The sequence below is a fragment of the Fukomys damarensis genome, unplaced genomic scaffold (assembly GCF_012274545.1).
Source record: "Fukomys damarensis isolate Sample0158 unplaced genomic scaffold, DMR_v1.0_HiC HiC_scaffold_33, whole genome shotgun sequence".
Classification (NCBI taxonomy): domain Eukaryota; kingdom Metazoa; phylum Chordata; class Mammalia; order Rodentia; family Bathyergidae; genus Fukomys; species Fukomys damarensis.
In genome coordinates this window covers 36,140,649-36,146,325 of record NW_022900945.1, presented here as the reverse complement: position 1 = coordinate 36,146,325, position 5,677 = coordinate 36,140,649, and the positions used below count along the sequence as shown (strand labels likewise).

Here is a 5,677-nt window from a genome sequence, read left to right as displayed (position 1 = left end):
TAGAACATTTTTGTTAAATTTTATCTAACTTTGCTTAGGTTCTACTATTTTCTGATCTTTTAGTCATCACTTTACCACTTTCAAATTTTGGACTCTTAATAAAACTGTCTTCCTGTCTTCTGCAGTTCCAACGCAAGGTGGTGCTAAACCTTGCAACCTTGCATTTCTTTCTTTTTTTTTCTTCTTTTTCTTTTATTGAGTTTATTGGTATATTTTAGGTATCCAGTACAGTTACATTCATCATTGGGATCCTGTACCTTTACATGACAGGTCTTGGTTCTCATTTTTCCCCTTGTCCCTGCCCTCCCTTCACCCCCTCCTCCCCTCCCCATTTACAAACACTTTGTTTCCACTTTTTCATTTTCTCATATTTTTTTCTTTTCCCTTATTATCTTTCTCATATCCTTTCCCACTTTCCGTACACCTTTAGCCCTTTTCTTCCTATTTCACATGGTCAATTATATCATTAGGATCTTGTGTACTATTGTAGCTTTTCACACCAGAGAATCTATTCGATATTTACACACATTTGACTTATTTACTTCCCTTAGGAGAATATCCTCAATATGTATCTATTTTCCAATAAATGAATCTAATTTTAACCCACCCAGACTAAGTGTCTGAACTGCCAGTCTTGTCTCCTAAAGATCAGGCCGTGAGTTTTTACCAGCTCCAAAGCCATGAGTTGTCAATGTCCATATATCAACAGAAAGCAGATAAAAGAATGGACAACTCTGTTCATTTTTTTAAGAACACAAAAGATAATCACACAGGCTCCAGAAAGACAGTCAGGCGTCTCCACCAGGTGAGTAGACATGGGCGCTCCTAGGCCTTCACTCTGCTGGGCCTGTAGTCCATGTACAGTACAGCGTGCGGCTCTTCCTGCCCTCTTCACATGCTCTTATCATAAGTACCAGTTTGACCAAAACAGGAGGTGGAACACAAAAGACGGAACGTGGGGGAAACTACTCCAAGACTACACTGCAGGACTACTGATCCGTATTGTCACATGGAAGAAATCTCTTGTGAAAATATCACACTGATGTCTAGTAGATATTTCTAGACCCTGGTTCATCCCAGTAATTATCCTTCATTCTCATTAATCTTTGTATCTAATGTTCCTGTGATGCTTTTCTTTTTCAAATGGCAAACTAGCAGCCAAACATCCATCATCTTTAGTATAACTGTTATATTTATTTTCCAATTTTCTGGCTCTCTGCTACAATATAAACTCTTTAAGAACAAGAAGCTGTTTTGATTACTATTATGTACCCTGTAGCATCCTTTGTGACAGGAGAGAAAGCAAACTCATTTCATAGTTGTTTAATCGGTATACAAATTTTTTTGTACCTGCACTGTTAATCCTTCATAGAATTTCTCTGAGGAAGGAAAACATATAAGAATTGTTTTATTTTGTGTATCACATGTTTAAAGACATTTAGCATTATGGAGAATGCCTCATTGTCATAAATTCTACTACCTTAGACACATAGTACACGTGACTTGTTATTTTCTTCAGTGCAAGGTCACTTAAATCTAAAGTAGTTCCTGGAAATTTATGTAACCAAGAATCTAATCTGGACTGGGAATGCCAGAAAGAATCTTGTGTCTTTTGAAAATGGTACTAATACAGATGTTGAAGGTGAATAGTTAAAATAACATACTGAGTGTAAATACAGATGGCTTTCATTGAATTCTTCACATTTAGTGAAGGATATCATAAATATGTATCATTCAATACTATTTAAATAATACATGAATAAAAACTGTTTGTACAGGGCTGGGGAATTAGCTCAGTGGTGCCACCACCTGCCTCAAGAGCCTGAAGTCTGGAGTCCGAACTGCACTACCAAAACAAAACAAAACAAACAAACAAACAAAAAAGACTGTTCGTACATATCAAATGCCAGATGTCTAAAGGGGTTGATATTCCTAAAATAAGAAAAATTACTATTTTACAGAGATAATTTTGATTATTTTGCCTCAAGAATTTACTAATTTACGTTAACATTTACTTTATGTAATGTGCTCTTTTTCAGGACCATAAAGCTTTGCTAGGAAGAACCCTGACAACTTCACAGCAAGATGAAGTTCCTTCTGTTGCTCTCAGCCATCGGGCTGTGCTGGGCTCAGTATTCCCTGAACATGAAGCAGGGATGCACATCCATTTTCCACCTGTTCAAGTGGCACTGGGCCAACATTGTGTGGTGGTCCAACCGTCAAAACATGAACATGCCTGAGTTGGGGAGGATTGAGAAAGGAAAGAACACTCAAGCCTGAGTGGAGACCAAGAGAAGTCTGATTTATTTCATAGAAACAGCTCCTTTTAAAGGCTCACATCAACAGGAAGCACCTGACTCCTACAGATACCATCAGATCTTTGGCTATCTCTTCAAGTTTCTCCCATCACAGGGTCAAAAACAAATTTAACATGTGCAGTCCTTAAAAAGGAACAAATGTTAACAAATGCTAATTAGGAACATCCTGACCGCACATTGTGTCAATGCCTTGATTATAAAGAAAGAAGTTAGCTTTCAAATGTCAAATGCCAGTGGGTCATGACTGGCTCCCACATTTCCCCCTTTTTTATTATATTTAGAGCAGGGACTTTCCCAGCTCAGCAGAAAGGCTGTGCCTGTCTTAGGTGAGAAATGTCCAGAGAAATCCCTTACCCATTCATCAAGCCATGAGAAATGTAATACTCATTCTCTGTCTTAGGTTGGTTATTTCTCCACAATTCTCTTACCCGTCTTTGACTACCAGACTCTGCAGGGGTTATACCATAGGTTGTGCAGGCTTGACATATAGCTTTCTACCTCTACCAACATTTGTAACCCTTGATCCTCATACCAGGACTCATTAATTTTTACAGGCATCATTATGAAGAGAGGTTGCCTCAAAACCATCACAGAATGAAAGGAAGTTACCATTTCTGAGAATATACAATTGGTCAATTTACAATTAAAATAGCTGTTATATTTATTATCATTTTCATAAACAACCTCTATATTTTTTTACTAATAACATGTAAGGAGCATTAACACAAGACATTATATTAGAGGTCCCTATGCCAACAATATTGAAACTAAGGCTAGTAACTTTGACATCTGACCATAAGGGTATTTCTCCCAATGCAGCAGCAAGTTTCCAAATGTTGGTTTGAGGAAAATGTGAATCTGTCCACCAAAATCCTGCAGATAAGTTTAAATCTATGGAATTTTGAAGTGACCAGTCCAAAACTTTTGAGATGTATCATTAAATAACCTTTCCTGAGGTATAGTAATATAACATCTTTTCCATAAAATCATAGTATTAAGGACTGTGGAGGTTCACCAGTCCCATTAAATCCTCATTCTGGATAAAGAAGGGAAACTTTTTGCTTTTTGGAATGAAATTTCCACTTGTGCACCAAGACACATCCTGGAGTTTTCTCTGCTGCTTCAGTGTTGGGGTCCCAATCTGGTCTCCTCAGTGGAAACCCAGATTCAAGCTGTTCAGGGATAGTGGGAGGTCTATAAATGTACCTGTAACCATAAGTAGGTAGAGCAGAAGAGAAGGGAGAATACCTGGACCAAAAGGTTATTATCATAAACAATATGCTGGAAAACCTTCATGGTCAAACAATATAAATACATTTTGTATACCAGAAAAGTAGCAATAATAATTATTATAATTATATGAAATCTTATGTCCTGTAATGTAGCTTTGTATCAACAGGATCTTCCAGAAATTATATTTTGAAGATAACTAACATAAACATGTTACAATAACATATTTAGAATTCAGCCTTTTGATGATAACCAATGTAAACATTTTTAACAACATATTTAACAAGGCATATCTTTTTATAAGGTTATGAAAATTATTTTGGTGGCTCCCATTAGTGAACAAAGATCAGAATAAATTTTCTGAGCAGCTGCTTCTTTATTTACCAACAGGAGTGTATCCAAATTTAAAGGTTTATATTTAATTATCTTTTAAGTTTTTTATTTAATCCTATAAAGCCAGGTTGTAGAAATCAATCTATTTGTATTTGATGTTATTTTGATAAAAAACAATCAAACATTTTTGAACACTTAGACAAACATATAAGACAATTTAAATGAGTGCACTCAGATGGTTTTGGCCAAATGAACTATAAAATCGTTTAGTTATGACTAGTCAAAACTTTTGTAGGTCAAAATTAACAGAGATCTCTTGTAGAATTAGGGTTAAAGGAATGAAAACTCTTCTTGACTGTAAATGTAAGCCTTTTATAACAAACTTGAAACCAACAAGCAAGCATAAATAAATGATTTCCACACACCTTCTTTACATATGTAGGCCTTCTGGTCTTGTATATCTTTCTTTATCTGTTTTTAACAAGATGAACATACAAAAACCTTTCATGTCAAAAGTATAACTTTTACTTATAGCTTTCCTAATATTTTTCTGTCTCATTTACTATTACCTTCTATAACAAACTTCAGCTTAAAGTGTCCTTTTTCTGTTTTCAGATTGTTACATCTTAAAATTTGACTGGCTGCCAATAGAACAGTATTAACCTTGAGTTTTTAGAAAAGAGCAAGTTAATCCTATAATCACAGATTAAGAATTTGCAATGCACAAGAAGTGTTACCAAACTAAATAGTTTTACTAGTAGCTGACTGTCACAGAGCAGTTTGATCAACTCCTAGGCTGGGTTGTTTTGAAATCTACTTAATTATGGGGAATCCAAGGTCAGCTGCAGTCCAACTGACTTCCTGGAAATGACTTAAAATCAAGGTGAGCTGGTTAGATGAGCTTCTTGTCATCCTGTCAGAAAATTCAAAATAAGCAAGCAGACAAACAAGGAAATAAAGGAGACCAAATAAGATATAGGACCAAGGCTTATGAAAACCAAACCAAAAGTAGAACCAGAGGTCTCATGAGTAGTTTCCTCTAGATTTTTTTTTTAAACCAAAAGGATGGTGTCCTGACCAAGGGGGTTTGGGAGGTCTCCCAGACCCTGTGGCGCAGAGTCCATTAGCAGATCTGCCTGGATCTCTGGGCCTCCAAAATGATCCTGATCACAAATTACCAGTTAACAATTATCAGACATTAACAGGAAGAGAAAGACACAGAAGCAAAACAAAAAGGACAAGCACTCACCGATTGGTTTGTAAAGTTTAAGTGCTCAATGCCATAGGGGTCTTTTAGGGGCAGCTTCGATCTCTAGCAAGCATCTCATAATTAGCGTTTAACCCTCTCTGTGTCCTATTTAATTTTGCTGTTTTTTGACACTGTTTTCCAAATTCAGTCTTCTACCAAAGGAAATTGCCCCACCAGGCAAGCTTTAGCTATTTGTTTTCAATCAAAAGGAGGTAAAGCATCAGTTGTCAGAGAATCAAGCATTGCTAAAGTAAAAGGGGCTGTTGGTCCATATTAGGTGCAAGCCATTTTCATTTTTTTAATTGTTTAAAAGGAATTGGAGCATGTTGATGAATGGGGTTTTCCTGAGCATTTCGAGCATCAAAGACTGGGCAGATAAGGGAAAATCCAGATAAATCTTTCTCAATATTTAAAGCTTAATGTAAGCCTTGTTGAACAGGGGACAAAAGAGGTTGAGAATTGATCTTAACAGGTTTTTTAACTTTTAAGGGGCTGTGAACCTACAGCAACCAAAGAGGGCTCTCTCTCTCTCTCTCTCTCTCTCTCT

At 36.4% G+C, this 5,677-nt stretch overlaps 1 protein-coding gene and 1 pseudogene across 1 annotated transcript in view; one reads left to right on the top strand and one right to left on the bottom strand.

The window, feature by feature from the left end:
* The window catches only part of LOC104872766 (pancreatic alpha-amylase), a 23,604-nt gene that overhangs the window by 17,444 nt on the left and 483 nt on the right, over window positions 1-5,677 (bottom strand). The window lies entirely within an intron of this gene.
* Window positions 2,066-5,677, top strand: part of LOC104872777 — a 7,898-nt pseudogene continuing 4,286 nt past the window's right edge.